This window comes from Arctopsyche grandis, chromosome 2 (assembly GCF_051622035.1).
Source record: "Arctopsyche grandis isolate Sample6627 chromosome 2, ASM5162203v2, whole genome shotgun sequence".
Classification (NCBI taxonomy): domain Eukaryota; kingdom Metazoa; phylum Arthropoda; class Insecta; order Trichoptera; family Hydropsychidae; genus Arctopsyche; species Arctopsyche grandis.
In genome coordinates this window covers 30,457,995-30,475,162 of record NC_135356.1, presented here as the reverse complement: position 1 = coordinate 30,475,162, position 17,168 = coordinate 30,457,995, and the positions used below count along the sequence as shown (strand labels likewise).

General features: G+C 30.8%; 1 long non-coding RNA gene across 1 annotated transcript in view; it reads left to right on the top strand.

Moving 5' to 3' along the window:
- The window catches only part of LOC143921118 (uncharacterized), a 607,092-nt gene that overhangs the window by 471,878 nt on the left and 118,046 nt on the right, over nucleotides 1-17,168 (top strand). The window lies entirely within an intron of this gene.

The window sequence follows — 17,168 nt, the reverse complement described above, 5'->3', positions numbered from 1 at the left end:
GCGCTTCCCGTGCAATCCAGAGAAATGTAACACAAATAGAAGTAGATTTGGGCGTCATAGACATGTTTGGTGTTATGTGTTCCGACGTGTGTCTGATTACCATTTGTTCATATTACTCGCAAGATGGGGTAGTGCACGGTTAAAAGTTGCACAAAGCACACCAAAAACAACTGTGGCGCAAACTAATTAAGTATGGCGATAGCCATACTTCAATCTTACAACACTATGACACCTAAAGCCCCTTTTATTATTACATTTATCTGGTGTAATCTGTCAAAACGCGTCCGTTCAACACTAAAGCGCAAGCTTTCACGCATGCGCTACGTGCGACAAGCGCATGCGTCTCAAAACGCACGAAAAATGAAAAAGTGGAGACATAACTAATAATGGGTAAGACAAAACTATTCAGAATATGATTTTTAAAAAATTATTGTTTGAATAGAGATACAAATTTAGCCTTTAGAGTACGGAGTGAATTTTTTGAATTCTATCAAAATTTGTTTTCATGTACATAATAAATCAAATAATTATTACACATTTAATATGTATATAAGTACAATATCGTATTTTGATTAACACAATGATGGCTGCTGACTTACACAAATATTAACACTATGGCGGCCGCTAACTCATATTTTTATCACGTTGAGTGCAAAACGCTTACTGGCTGCAAATAATTATATGAATCACGTCCGCGCGAATATATTTTTCGTTCAGAATATACTTTTCAGTCCGCTGATATATATTTGAACCACGTTTTCGTCCTTAACGAAAACATAATGCAAATATTTATCATTGGGCTGAAAAATATATTCTGCATGAACAATATGTTCGCGCAATCCGGATTCATATAATCATCAGGGCCAGTAAGCATTTTGCACCCAAAATGATACAAATATGAGTCACCGGCCGCCAGAATGTTAATATTTGTGTAATAGACTCGATGATGGATCTAATTTGCAGAAAGATATCTAATAATATGCTTTTAATTTTTTGTTCAAGTCAAATTGAATTGTTATTTTCTTATTAAATCTATACTAATAATGGGTAAGACAAAACTATTCAGAATATGATTTTTAATAAATTATTGTTTGAATAGAGATACAAATTTAGCCTTTAGAGTACGGAGTGAATTTTTTGAATTCTATTTGTTTTCATGTACATAATAACTCAAATAGTTATTACACATTTAATATGTACATAGATAAGTACAATATCGTATTTTGATTAACACAATGATGGCCGCTGACTTACACAAATATTAACACTAAGGCGGCCGCTGAGTCATATTTTTATCATGTTGGGTGCAAAACGCTTACATAATTATATGATTCACGTCTGCGCGAATATATTTTTCGTGCAGAATATATTCAAGTCAAATTGAATTGTTATTTTCTTATTAAATCTATATACATATATATATAATAATATATAAAAAAGAAATATTTAATGAAAGAATTAATATTTTTACATCCAATATAGTATTTAAATGTGCGTATTTAAATTACTTATAATGTGCGATTTTAAGTAAATACAAAAAAATATTAAAACAACAAAACTATTTCAATGAATCTTCATTGGTATTAATTAATACCTTCAGTGGTTTAAATGAAGTACTCGGAAGGTTAAAAAAGATATCTCACTATTATTTTATACCGTATTATTATTATACTGAGTGCAAACGTACCAAAAATACGAATACGAGCCTATTTTAACTATAACTATTACTTTAAAATAATAAAAATGAAAACGAAAAGGACCATCAGCACTATTGATATAGTCGAAGTTACATATTACATATTCACTGGTATCATAACATAAACGTATACTAATAATAATATACTATACAAATCACACCAAAGTGCCCGAAATTCAAAAACGTGAGAGCACACCCCCGTAAATGTAACAGTCGACGAGACAACGTATACTTTTCCTTTTCAACGGCAACAATATTTTATATTTCCTAATTGTAATTAATTACGTTTGAGTTCGATAGACAGAAACAACTACTTGTGAATCGGACAATTAATGTGCGCGGACAAAAACGACATTTAAACATATACAATGGTGAGTTATAAACACGCAAACACACTGCAAATCACATATCTGTGTACGCATACATATACATACATATATAAATGGTGCAACATTTAATCTTTTTTTTATTTTATTTAATATCATAGACTAGATCTAACAATAAATTCTCTTAGAGCAGTTTGAGTTTTACGTCAATATAAAAATATTTTGACATTTTAGCACAATACACACATATTCTATACAAAATAACTATTAAGAGGAAAACTTTGTGACAGCGTTTTTCAAATGTAACGTAAATATTTAGAATTTATGGCTTATTTATATCCCACGCCGTTCGATGTATAAATGATATATATATATATGTATACACATATTACGGTCAAAGTTGATAAATTGTTATAAAAAATCATAATTAGTCAATGTGATAAATACAATTGGAGAGGGGGTAGGTTAGGTTATAAGAGGTTTTAACCTTTTGAATGCCGACCGACGCCGATCGGCGTTTTGCCAACAAGTCCATGAGCGTGAAATACGCTGTTAAGAGGTTTTGCCAACAAGTCCATGAGCCTAAAATACGCTGATTTAATTACGTAATTTAAATCCTTTCAGTCGCATAGAAGTAGAAAATTTCGACAATCTTCTATAAAATTTATCATCGAATTGAGTGTGTGACGTGCAGCGCACAAAAAGTTGCAAGAATACCGACTGGCTTCGAAGTGCATCCGCTTCCCTTGCAATCCAGAGAAATGTAACACAAATAGAAATTGATTTGGGCGTCATAGACATGTTTGGTGTTATGTGTTCCGACGTGTGTCTGATTAACATTTGTTCATATTACTCGCAAAATGGGGTAGTGCACGGTTAAAAGTTGCACAATGCACACCAAAAACAACTGTGGCGCAAACTAATTAAGTATGGCGATAGGCATACTTCAATCTTACAACACTATGACACCTAAAGCCCCTTTTATTATTACATTTCTCTGGTGAAATCTGTCAAAACGCGTCCGTTCAACACTAAAGCGCATGCTTTCACGCATGCGCTACGTGCGACAAGCGCATGCGTCTCAAAACGCACGAAAAATGAAAAAGTGGAGACATAACTAATAATGGGTAAGACAAAACTATTCAGAATATGATTTTTAATAAATGATTGTTTGAATAGAGATACAAATTTAGCCTTTAGAGTGCGGAGTGAATTTTTTGAATTCTATCAAAATTTGTTTTCATGTACATAATAACTCAAATAATTATTACACATTAAATATGTATATAAGTACAATATCGTATTTTGATTAACACAATGATGGCCGCGGACTTACACAAATATTAACACTATGACGGCCATTGACTCATATTTTTATCATGTTGGATGGAAAACGCTTACTGGCTGCAAATAATTATATGATTCAAGTCCGCGCAAACATATTTTTAGTGCAGAATGTATTTTTCAGTCCGCTGATATATATTTGAACCACGTTTTCGTCCTTAACGAAAACATAATGCAAATATTTATCATTGGGCTGAAAAATATATTCAGCATGAACAATATGTTCGCGCAATCCAGATTCATATAATCATCTGGGCCAGTAAGCATTGTGCACCCAAATTGATACAAATATGAGTCGCCGGCCGCCAGAATGTTAATATTTGTGTAATAGACTCGAGATGGATCAAATTTTCAGAAAGATATATAATATTATGCTTTTAATTTTTTTGGTTCAAGTCAAATTAAATTGTTATTTTCTTATTAAATCTATACTAATAATGGCTAAGACAAAACTATTCAGAATATGATTTTCAATAAATGATTGTTTGAATAGAGATACAAATTTAGCCTTTAGAGTGCGGAGTGAATTTTTTGAATTCTATAAAAATTTGTTTTCATGTACATAATAACTCAAATAATTATTACACATTTAATATGTATATAAGTACAATATCGTATTTTGATTAACACAATGATGGCCGCGGACTTACACAAATATTAACACTATGACGGCCGTTGACTCATATTTTTATCATGTTGGATGGAAAACGCTTACTGGCTGCAAATAATTATATGATTCAAGTCCGCGCAAACATATTTTTAGTGCAGAATGTATTTTTCAGTCCGCTGATATATATTTGAACCACGTTTTCGTCCTTAACGAAAACATAATGCAAATATTTATCATTGGGCTGAAAAATATATTCAGCATGAACAATATGTTCGCGCAATCCAGATTCATATAATCATCTGGGCCAGTAAGCATTGTGCACCCAAATTGATACAAATATGAGTCGCCGGCCGCCAGAATGTTAATATTTGTGTAATAGACTCGAGATGGATCAAATTTTCAGAAAGATATATAATATTATGCTTTTAATTTTTTTGGTTCAAGTCAAATTAAATTGTTATTTTCTTATTAAATCTATACTAATAATGGCTAAGACAAAACTATTCAGAATATGATTTTCAATAAATGATTGTTTGAATAGAGATACAAATTTAGCCTTTAGAGTGCGGAGTGAATTTTTTGAATTCTATAAAAATTTGTTTTCATGTACATAATAACTCAAATAATTATTACACATTTAATATGTATATAAGTACAATATCGTATTTTGATTAACACAATGATGGCCGCGGACTTACACAAATATTAACACTATGACGGCCGTTGACTCATATTTTTATCATGTTGGATGGAAAACGCTTACTGGCTGCAAATAATTATATGATTCAAGTCCGCGCAAACATATTTTTAGTGCAGAATGTATTTTTCAGTCCGCTGATATATATTTGAACCACGTTTTCGTCCTTAACGAAAACATAATGCAAATATTTATCATTGGGCTGAAAAATATATTCAGCATGAACAATATGTTCGCGCAATCCAGATTCATATAATCATCTGGGCCAGTAAGCATTGTGCACCCAAATTGATACAAATATGAGTCGCCGGCCGCCAGAATGTTAATATTTGTGTAATAGACTCGAGATGGATCAAATTTTCAGAAAGATATATAATATTATGCTTTTAATTTTTTTGGTTCAAGTCAAATTAAATTGTTATTTTCTTATTAAATCTATACTAATAATGGCTAAGACAAAACTATTCAGAATATGATTTTCAATAAATGATTGTTTGAATAGAGATACAAATTTAGCCTTTAGAGTGCGGAGTGAATTTTTTGAATTCTATAAAAATTTGTTTTCATGTACATAATAACTCAAATAATTATTACACATTTAATATGTATATAAGTACAATATCGTATTTTGATTAACACAATGATGGCCGCGGACTTACACAAATATTAACACTATGACGGCCGTTGACTCATATTTTTATCATGTTGGATGGAAAACGCTTACTGGCTGCAAATAATTATATGATTCAAGTCCGCGCAAACATATTTTTAGTGCAGAATGTATTTTTCAGTCCGCTGATATATATTTGAACCACGTTTTCGTCCTTAACGAAAACATAATGCAAATATTTATCATTGGGCTGAAAAATATATTCAGCATGAACAATATGTTCGCGCAATCCAGATTCATATAATCATCTGGGCCAGTAAGCATTGTGCACCCAAATTGATACAAATATGAGTCGCCGGCCGCCAGAATGTTAATATTTGTGTAATAGACTCGAGATGGATCAAATTTTCAGAAAGATATATAATATTATGCTTTTAATTTTTTTGGTTCAAGTCAAATTAAATTGTTATTTTCTTATTAAATCTATACTAATAATGGCTAAGACAAAACTATTCAGAATATGATTTTCAATAAATGATTGTTTGAATAGAGATACAAATTTAGCCTTTAGAGTGCGGAGTGAATTTTTTGAATTCTATAAAAATTTGTTTTCATGTACATAATAACTCAAATAATTATTACACATTTAATATGTATATAAGTACAATATCGTATTTTGATTAACACAATGATGGCCGCGGACTTACACAAATATTAACACTATGACGGCCGTTGACTCATATTTTTATCATGTTGGATGGAAAACGCTTACTGGCTGCAAATAATTATATGATTCAAGTCCGCGCAAACATATTTTTAGTGCAGAATGTATTTTTCAGTCCGCTGATATATATTTGAACCACGTTTTCGTCCTTAACGAAAACATAATGCAAATATTTATCATTGGGCTGAAAAATATATTCAGCATGAACAATATGTTCGCGCAATCCAGATTCATATAATCATCTGGGCCAGTAAGCATTGTGCACCCAAATTGATACAAATATGAGTCGCCGGCCGCCAGAATGTTAATATTTGTGTAATAGACTCGAGATGGATCAAATTTTCAGAAAGATATATAATATTATGCTTTTAATTTTTTTGGTTCAAGTCAAATTAAATTGTTATTTTCTTATTAAATCTATACTAATAATGGCTAAGACAAAACTATTCAGAATATGATTTTCAATAAATGATTGTTTGAATAGAGATACAAATTTAGCCTTTAGAGTGCGGAGTGAATTTTTTGAATTCTATAAAAATTTGTTTTCATGTACATAATAACTCAAATAATTATTACACATTTAATATGTATATAAGTACAATATCGTATTTTGATTAACACAATGATGGCCGCGGACTTACACAAATATTAACACTATGACGGCCGTTGACTCATATTTTTATCATGTTGGATGGAAAACGCTTACTGGCTGCAAATAATTATATGATTCAAGTCCGCGCAAACATATTTTTAGTGCAGAATGTATTTTTCAGTCCGCTGATATATATTTGAACCACGTTTTCGTCCTTAACGAAAACATAATGCAAATATTTATCATTGGGCTGAAAAATATATTCAGCATGAACAATATGTTCGCGCAATCCAGATTCATATAATCATCTGGGCCAGTAAGCATTGTGCACCCAAATTGATACAAATATGAGTCGCCGGCCGCCAGAATGTTAATATTTGTGTAATAGACTCGAGATGGATCAAATTTTCAGAAAGATATATAATATTATGCTTTTAATTTTTTTGGTTCAAGTCAAATTAAATTGTTATTTTCTTATTAAATCTATACTAATAATGGCTAAGACAAAACTATTCAGAATATGATTTTCAATAAATGATTGTTTGAATAGAGATACAAATTTAGCCTTTAGAGTGCGGAGTGAATTTTTTGAATTCTATAAAAATTTGTTTTCATGTACATAATAACTCAAATAATTATTACACATTTAATATGTATATAAGTACAATATCGTATTTTGATTAACACAATGATGGCCGCGGACTTACACAAATATTAACACTATGACGGCCGTTGACTCATATTTTTATCATGTTGGATGGAAAACGCTTACTGGCTGCAAATAATTATATGATTCAAGTCCGCGCAAACATATTTTTAGTGCAGAATGTATTTTTCAGTCCGCTGATATATATTTGAACCACGTTTTCGTCCTTAACGAAAACATAATGCAAATATTTATCATTGGGCTGAAAAATATATTCAGCATGAACAATATGTTCGCGCAATCCAGATTCATATAATCATCTGGGCCAGTAAGCATTGTGCACCCAAATTGATACAAATATGAGTCGCCGGCCGCCAGAATGTTAATATTTGTGTAATAGACTCGAGATGGATCAAATTTTCAGAAAGATATATAATATTATGCTTTTAATTTTTTTGGTTCAAGTCAAATTAAATTGTTATTTTCTTATTAAATCTATACTAATAATGGCTAAGACAAAACTATTCAGAATATGATTTTCAATAAATGATTGTTTGAATAGAGATACAAATTTAGCCTTTAGAGTGCGGAGTGAATTTTTTGAATTCTATAAAAATTTGTTTTCATGTACATAATAACTCAAATAATTATTACACATTTAATATGTATATAAGTACAATATCGTATTTTGATTAACACAATGATGGCCGCGGACTTACACAAATATTAACACTATGACGGCCGTTGACTCATATTTTTATCATGTTGGATGGAAAACGCTTACTGGCTGCAAATAATTATATGATTCAAGTCCGCGCAAACATATTTTTAGTGCAGAATGTATTTTTCAGTCCGCTGATATATATTTGAACCACGTTTTCGTCCTTAACGAAAACATAATGCAAATATTTATCATTGGGCTGAAAAATATATTCAGCATGAACAATATGTTCGCGCAATCCAGATTCATATAATCATCTGGGCCAGTAAGCATTGTGCACCCAAATTGATACAAATATGAGTCGCCGGCCGCCAGAATGTTAATATTTGTGTAATAGACTCGAGATGGATCAAATTTTCAGAAAGATATATAATATTATGCTTTTAATTTTTTTGGTTCAAGTCAAATTAAATTGTTATTTTCTTATTAAATCTATACTAATAATGGCTAAGACAAAACTATTCAGAATATGATTTTCAATAAATGATTGTTTGAATAGAGATACAAATTTAGCCTTTAGAGTGCGGAGTGAATTTTTTGAATTCTATAAAAATTTGTTTTCATGTACATAATAACTCAAATAATTATTACACATTTAATATGTATATAAGTACAATATCGTATTTTGATTAACACAATGATGGCCGCGGACTTACACAAATATTAACACTATGACGGCCGTTGACTCATATTTTTATCATGTTGGATGGAAAACGCTTACTGGCTGCAAATAATTATATGATTCAAGTCCGCGCAAACATATTTTTAGTGCAGAATGTATTTTTCAGTCCGCTGATATATATTTGAACCACGTTTTCGTCCTTAACGAAAACATAATGCAAATATTTATCATTGGGCTGAAAAATATATTCAGCATGAACAATATGTTCGCGCAATCCAGATTCATATAATCATCTGGGCCAGTAAGCATTGTGCACCCAAATTGATACAAATATGAGTCGCCGGCCGCCAGAATGTTAATATTTGTGTAATAGACTCGAGATGGATCAAATTTTCAGAAAGATATATAATATTATGCTTTTAATTTTTTTGGTTCAAGTCAAATTAAATTGTTATTTTCTTATTAAATCTATACTAATAATGGCTAAGACAAAACTATTCAGAATATGATTTTCAATAAATGATTGTTTGAATAGAGATACAAATTTAGCCTTTAGAGTGCGGAGTGAATTTTTTGAATTCTATAAAAATTTGTTTTCATGTACATAATAACTCAAATAATTATTACACATTAAATATGTATATAAGTACAATATCGTATTTTGATTAACACAATGATGGCCGCTGACTTACACAAATATTAACACTATGGCGGCCGCTGACTCATATTTTTATCATGTTGGGTGGAAAACGCTTACTGGCTGCAAATAATTACATGATTCACGTCCGCGCAAACATATTTTTAGTGCAGAATATATTTTTCAGTCCGCTGATATATATTTGAACCACGTTTTCGTCCTTAACGAAAACATAATGCAAATATTTATCATTGGGCTGAAAAATATATTCAGCATGAACAATATGTTCGCGCAATCCGGATTCATATAATCATCTGGGCCAGTAAGCATTGTGCACCCAAATTGATACAAATATGAGTCGCCGGCCGCCAGAATGTTAATATTTGTGTAATAGACTCGAGATGGATCAAATTTTCAGAAAGATATATAATATTATGCTTTTAATTTTTTTGGTTCAAGTCAAATTAAATTGTTATTTTCTTATTAAATCTATACTAATAATGGGTAAGACAAAACTATTCAGAATATGATTTTCAATAAATGATTGTTTGAATAGAGATACAAATTTAGCCTTTAGAGTGCGGAGTGAATTTTTTGAATTCTATAAAAATTTGTTTTCATGTACATAATAACTCAAATAATTATTACACATTAAATATGTATATAAGTACAATATCGTATTTTGATTAACACAATGATGGCCGCGGACTTACACAAATATTAGCACTATGGCGGCCGCTGACTCATATTTTTATCATGTTGGGTGGAAAACGCTTACTGGCTGCAAATAATTACATGATTCACGTCCGCGCAAACATATTTTTAGTGCAGAATATATTTTTCAGTCCGCTGATATATATTTGAACCACGTTTTCGTCCTTAACGAAAACATAATGCAAATATTTATCATTGGGCTGAAAAATATATTCAGCATGAACAACATGTTCGCGCAATCCGGATTCATATAATCATCTGGGCCCGTAAACATTGTGCACCCAAAATGATACAAATATGAGTCACCCGCCGCCAGAATGTTAATATTTGTGTAATAGACTCGAGATGGATCAAATTTTCAGAAAGATATATAATATTATGCTTTTAATTTTTTTGGTTCAAGTCAAATTGAATTGTTATTTTCTTATTAAATCTATACTAATAATGGGTAAGACAAAACTATTCAGAATATTATTTTTATAAATGATTGTTTGAATAGAGATACAAATTTAGACTGAAATTGAGTATGCGAAAACTGTTTTTTTGAGTATGTGAAAAACAAAACAAGAATACTACCCGCTAAGCCTTTCCAGGTAGCATTGAAAAAAAAATGCATTGAACATGGGTCTTGTAATCTGTGTCAATGTTTATAAAGACTGGTTGACACCGGAATTTCTGAATTTATAACCATAGCAGAATTTCCCAATGGAAATCCCTAACTTTTGAGTATTTTAGTTTGTGGCTTGGCATTTAGATTGTGAGCATTACATTTTAACAACAATGAAGAAGATGGAACTAGTTTTGGAAAAATACATTCATTAATTGAATTGTTTATTTTATATTGTTGCAAGATATATTAAAGTGTATAAACACACCTTTACAAAATTCGAAACCCTCGGCAGTAGTTATCTCGGATTTTTTTGGATTAGCTACAATTTTTATACCTGCTTTCTATTGCATTTGTAAATAATTCTAGTTGGAAATGTTGGCGAAATATTCAGCGTGGCGGGCTTTCAACAGGAAAGACGTCAGCACTCAAAGGGTTAATTGGGTTAAAAATTATTATTTATCACATCAATCCGTAATTTAATACATTGACCGTAACATACACACATATGTAATTAATCCTATCAATACACCGATACTTCGCATCACGTACCTGGAAAGCCTTTTTTCATACATTTATTTAGAATTGGTTCTAATCTTAAGGAGCAATTATTAAGCCCCGGTTTTCTTGGTGTTTTTTTTTTTTGTATACTTTTTTCCAGATTAAAATGGGATATTTATGAAATGAGGCTTTTGACAAGGTCACGTCCGGCTAAGACTCCTCGTCAATTGTACAGTCAGTTTCTAATTGGATCAGATCCTTATTGGAGAGCAGTTCTCAATCAGCATCTATCCAATCGAGACACTCGTCTTGATCTAAGTACATCATTTAACTAGACTGAAAGAGAATCAACTTCGGAAGTATTACTTTTAATTGGGGCTGTGGAGTCATGGAGTCGTATGAGGCTTTTTAAAATCCGACTATGGTTTCGCATTTAAATTTTTTTACTTATTAATGTATGTGAATAAACGTAAGGCTCGTGTTTGCGGCAAGTGATTTAATATATGTAGAGTGTCTATCTTTGTATTTTTCTCATTATTAACTCTAGAGACCTTAAATCCGTATAAAAGTGATGGAAAATGCATTCAAATGAGCTTGTGAAGTTGAATTTGCAAATAGCGGCAATTACAGGGTCTTGAGTGTTTTTTTTTATTTAATGACTCCACAGCCCTGATTTTCATACATTCTGGTCATGTTCTTCAAATTGTGTATGTCATGGTTTGAACATCGAAATTGGTCTATCGTTATAAAAGGCCATAAAGAGAAGTTATGCTGTGATTTTTAAATCGTGTCCTGGAACTATATATATATATATATATATATATATATATATATATATATATATATATATATATATATATATATATATATATATATATATATAAACATAATCAATAGAAAAAAGAAACGGAAAACAATTTTTATGTGCGATTTTACAAGATTCTAAAAATATATAAATCACATAACGTCGGGATTCTGACAGAAAACAGATGTTTTGAATTTGAGTCAAAAAATGAATAATGATTTAGGTTACCAAATATGTAGAGAGCTTCATACTTCTTGATATTCGAAAACATCGATTTTCTCAAAACAAGGATTTTTGACTGGAGTTTTCTGCCAGTATACCGACGGTACAACAACTTTAAATATAAACATTACAATATAAGAATTTAAGCTTAAGACATATTGAGTGTATGCGTGTGCGCACAAGTAAATTTTTTAAATGTTTCATCTTAGATGTATTTTTTACGCATACACGTATTTTACATATGAATAGCTTACGACTATTTACCTATATATGTATATTATAATATATATAAAAATTTAAATTGAAATAAATTGTTGTTTTTTTCTTCCTTTGTTAACATAAACAGTTTCATCATAATTTTCATATTTGCTACGTGTGAATTGAATCAATCAGTCATAAACTTTTTAATAAAACTCTTTTTTTCTTTAACATTAGTAATATTAAGTCTTTTACGATCACTATAACAAAAACTCTCAGTCAATCTATTTTATTATAATAATATAATTTTGAAAAATAAATCGAATTTTAAGATTTCGAGCTTTTTTTTTTTTTGGAAAATAAAATTGGAAAATTTTTAAACTATAAAGATTTAATAACCAATATAAAATCAATTTATGTAGAGCATCCAAACTGCCAAGTTTCATTCAGTCAATTGTGTATTTATACATAATTTAACACATTCAGCCCGGCGCATGATTTCATACATTTGCCCATGAGTCACGCGTATCGGCACCCAATTACGCGTGACGGCATTAAATCACTTTATATAATGAGTTGTCCCTAAATCTTTGGAATTTTAGTGTTGGGGTGCTCAATGAAGTGGAACCGTAAAATTATAGCTATAGCACTATCCGCGTGGCCACCGGTGGTACACGCCGGGTTGAACGTGTTAACCTTTCCTCCCCTGTGATATGTATTTACTACAACTCGACTCTAATAATGGGAATATCGATATGAAATGTAATAGATACGAGGTTCAGAATTTTTGTATTCCTCCGTAATATAATTACGAATTACGTCAATTTATGTGTACAAAATACATATCATCGGAGCGCGCGGATGTTTTTGGCACCGTAAGGGAAAGGTTAACAAAAATTTTATTTAAAAAAACTGTTTTAGCTTTTAAATATACAAATAATACGCCAGGTATTTATCAAAATGGTTAAGAATCTGTAAATTTCAGTTATTTATGTAGATAGGATTCCCTAAATCCAATTTCATTTCAATTGTATCAAATAAAGTAGTGAATTCCATTCAGTCCGAGATGTGATATTCCATCACCTTGCCGTTGACATACTCTCTTAATTTTAAATTAAATAGTTACATTCATATTGTATCAAAACAAATAAAAAATTAAAAGATCAATACTAAAAAGCGTATCAAAAAAATAAAATATAAAATATTACTGACAATATGTATATTTAAATTGTTCTGTGTGTGTGTGTAAAATGAAGTAAATATGTAGAGGCGAAATAACTGACATTTCAGACAAGCGAAGGAATATCATTCACCGTGACACAAATTCCGAACTACATAAAAATCAACCGTAGTATTATTTCGGACTCAAAATTGCACGATATTAATTCTTGAAATTTTAAACAACTTGCGTAGAACACATTTTATACATATAAGTTTCGACAAAACATTAAAATGAGAGTATTCAAAGTTGTAACAACCATTATTTGTTGTGTTAAATAGAATTTTTCACAAAATATACATACATAATTGAAATTAAAATACTTTTTAATAATGCACAAAATATACGGCGAAGCTACCCACAGTTCGAAAGCCATTTTATGTACCTACGTACAGTATTATGAAGAAAAAGATCTATGTATGAAAATAATATAATAATAGGCCTAAGATTTTTTGACTAACACAATGGTGGCCGCTGACTCATATTTTTATCATGTTGGGTGCAAAACGCTTACTACCCGCTGATGATTATATGATTCACGTCCGCGCGAATATATTTTTCGTGCAGAATATATTTTTCAGTCCGCTGATATATATTTGAACCACGTTTTCGTCCTTAACGAAAACATGAAGCAAATATTTATCATTGGGCTGAAAAACATATTCTGCATGAACAATATGTTCGCGCAATCATGAATCATCTATTCATCAGTGGGCAGTAAGCGTTGTGCACCCAATGATACAAATACGAGTCAGCGGCCGCCATAGTGTTGATATTTCAATAGAAAATTTAATGATTAATAACAAAAAAAAATTCAATATACGTACTTTCAAGTTCTGACTTTGGGGACATTCATCGTAGAAACAATTTTTTAGATATAACCAAAATATAAAGTTTTTAATAAAAAAAAAACAATCGAGCGCCTAAATAATAATAAAAAATCAAAAAAATGCCTTAAGAATATTTGCAGTCCCATTGATTGTTTTACATTAAGACGCTTTCATTCATTCGAATATTCGTTAATCAATATCATATAAATCTCATGGCAAAACCGCCATTACATAGAACTATATCTTAGACGACTATTGTGCGGTGAAAATGTGGAGTACTAATTGAATCAAACAATGATCATATCAAAATGCACCCATAAAATATAATATATTACAAAAAAAAACCTATCAACAAACAATATGAGCACATACATACAATGAGAATAAACGTAGAATCGATACCAGAATATACAAAAAATAAAATATAATATAGATTCAGTACTCGAATAAAATTCAATATATGACGGATGAAAACCAGACTGGTACAAGTGACATTTTTAAAAAAATCTGGTTTAAGTGCTAAAATGATAGCGTATATGAAATTTTATTTTACTACCGCCATCTATGTTTAAAACTAATAAACAAACGATGGATAAACGTCAACGACTATCTCGCCGGGCAGATATCAAACGCGTTTTACACGATATTATTGCACCATCTATGAAATGCTATTATTTTTGCACTTAAACCAGCTTTTATTAAAAATGTCACTTGTACCAGTCTGGTTTTCAGCCCGTCATATTATACATATTAGCAATGTTCAAATTCTTGTTCTTATCAAAACGCAGATGGAATTCGACAATCGTCATCACAGTCCAAAATCACTCATCCAGTCAAAATACCCCCCTCCCTCCCTCCCCTCTCGAAACAACAAAATTCAATTAATCGTTGAAGGAATTGCACCGGAGATGAGAATCAAGCATCACAAAAAAAAAAAAACTTAAATTATTTGGTCAGTAACTTGACCAGTGGCGGCTCGCGAGAATTCAGTGTCGGGGCTGCGGAAATGAATCGGGCTTTGACCATACTAATAACCAAAATAGCATGCGTATGTACCATACTGGGAGGGCTGCAGCCTACAGTCCACATGGATGAGCCGCCACTGAACTTCACTAATAAACAGTCAGTAGCCATTTACAAAAGGTATCAATTGAAAAATATAAACGATCAGTAAAAATTTATATACAGCCAGTAATTTATGTTACAGTCCATCCGCTGTAGGTTGACAATTAGGAAAAACGAACATGCTGTCCCTTTCACCCCATTTCGACCAATATCATTTCGCACTTACGATGTTCTATTGTTTGCACGAATGCTATTGGTCGATAGGCGGTGTAAGGGACAGCATGTGTGTTTTTCCTAAGTGTCTTCCTACAGCGGATCAACTATAAGTATATGATAAACTTTTATATCGGTCTTCGAACTTTTTAGAACGATAATAGGAACCAAACCAAATAGGAACAGTTAATATACTACATAGAATAGCGGTTTTGCCTTTTTGGCAGGCCATTTTCAATTTGAGGCAGTAAATAGTTTGTCAAAATGCTTTTAAGTTGTATTTTAAGTAAAATATATAAACAGATATGGTGCTTTTTTCAATAGAAATTTCATCTCTTTCCATTTAGTATCATATAAGACATGGGAAATGAAAACAATTAATAATCACACTGTTTTCGCTATTATTAATATTATTTGCATACCCCTGATTGGGAATCTGACCGGACTAGTTTCTACATATGTATTTTCCAAACATTTTAGAAATTACAGGAATTTACGTTTATTTTTTATGATTTTTGTGAGATTCTAACAATTATGTTATTTGTTTCAATTATAAGATTCATTATGAGATTCGTTTACGGACCAGACAAAGAGAAGTCTTTTTATTGTATGTATTTAATACAATACAATAAGTACAAACGCATTATTTTTAATTAGTTATGACTAATATAATCAATTTAGCTGACCGTTCCATAAAAATTACAGATTGTTTAATAATTTAATAACCGACCAAATTAAATTACATAGATATTGACCAAATAAATATAGGTTTTAAAATAAAAATAAATACTAACAAAATCCTAAGCACATGATGAATCTGACACATTTTATATACAAACAATAACTACAGATACACTCAGGTCTATAAATTTTAAACGGAGTCACCCGTATAAATAAATAAATCAAATTTGAAATTCAAAGATCACGATTCGTTAATACGTATAATACATAAACTTCGTACATAGTAGACACTTTATACATATGAAAAATTTGAATTTTTATTTAAATATAATATTTAAAAGATATAATAAAAATATATTTCTCAACATTTCAATATCGCTCTCTAATATTGAACATATTAAAAAGAGTCTGAAGCAATTATCTTTATCAAAGGCATAATTTCGCTATTTACTTATGCGCACGCCGTCACGTGAGCTATTTTTTTTAGATAGTAGTTTTTACTCTAAAACTCTTTTTCTATCCATATATTACATTGGACATGTCAAGTATCAGTTACGTGTTGAACTACATAGTATGCACGTGTGCACCGTTGAGATAATCAAGTACCAAAATATACAGATCAAGTAATAGTTTGAAATTCGAGGCAAGTTTAGTTTAAGATTCGGGTTACGTACAAAAAATACTTACTAGAGATTCACAAAAAGCTACAATAATACACATTACATATACACGTCGCTATATTGAACGGTGGTGGGTTTGCTTTACAACGAACATTGACGTTACAATCTGTTTAAACCAAATTGGAAAATATATATACTACGCCTTTGAAAGATGAGTGAGGTTATGTTTGATTGTCGAGTTGTCTCGGGAAAGGTTTTTATCTTCAGT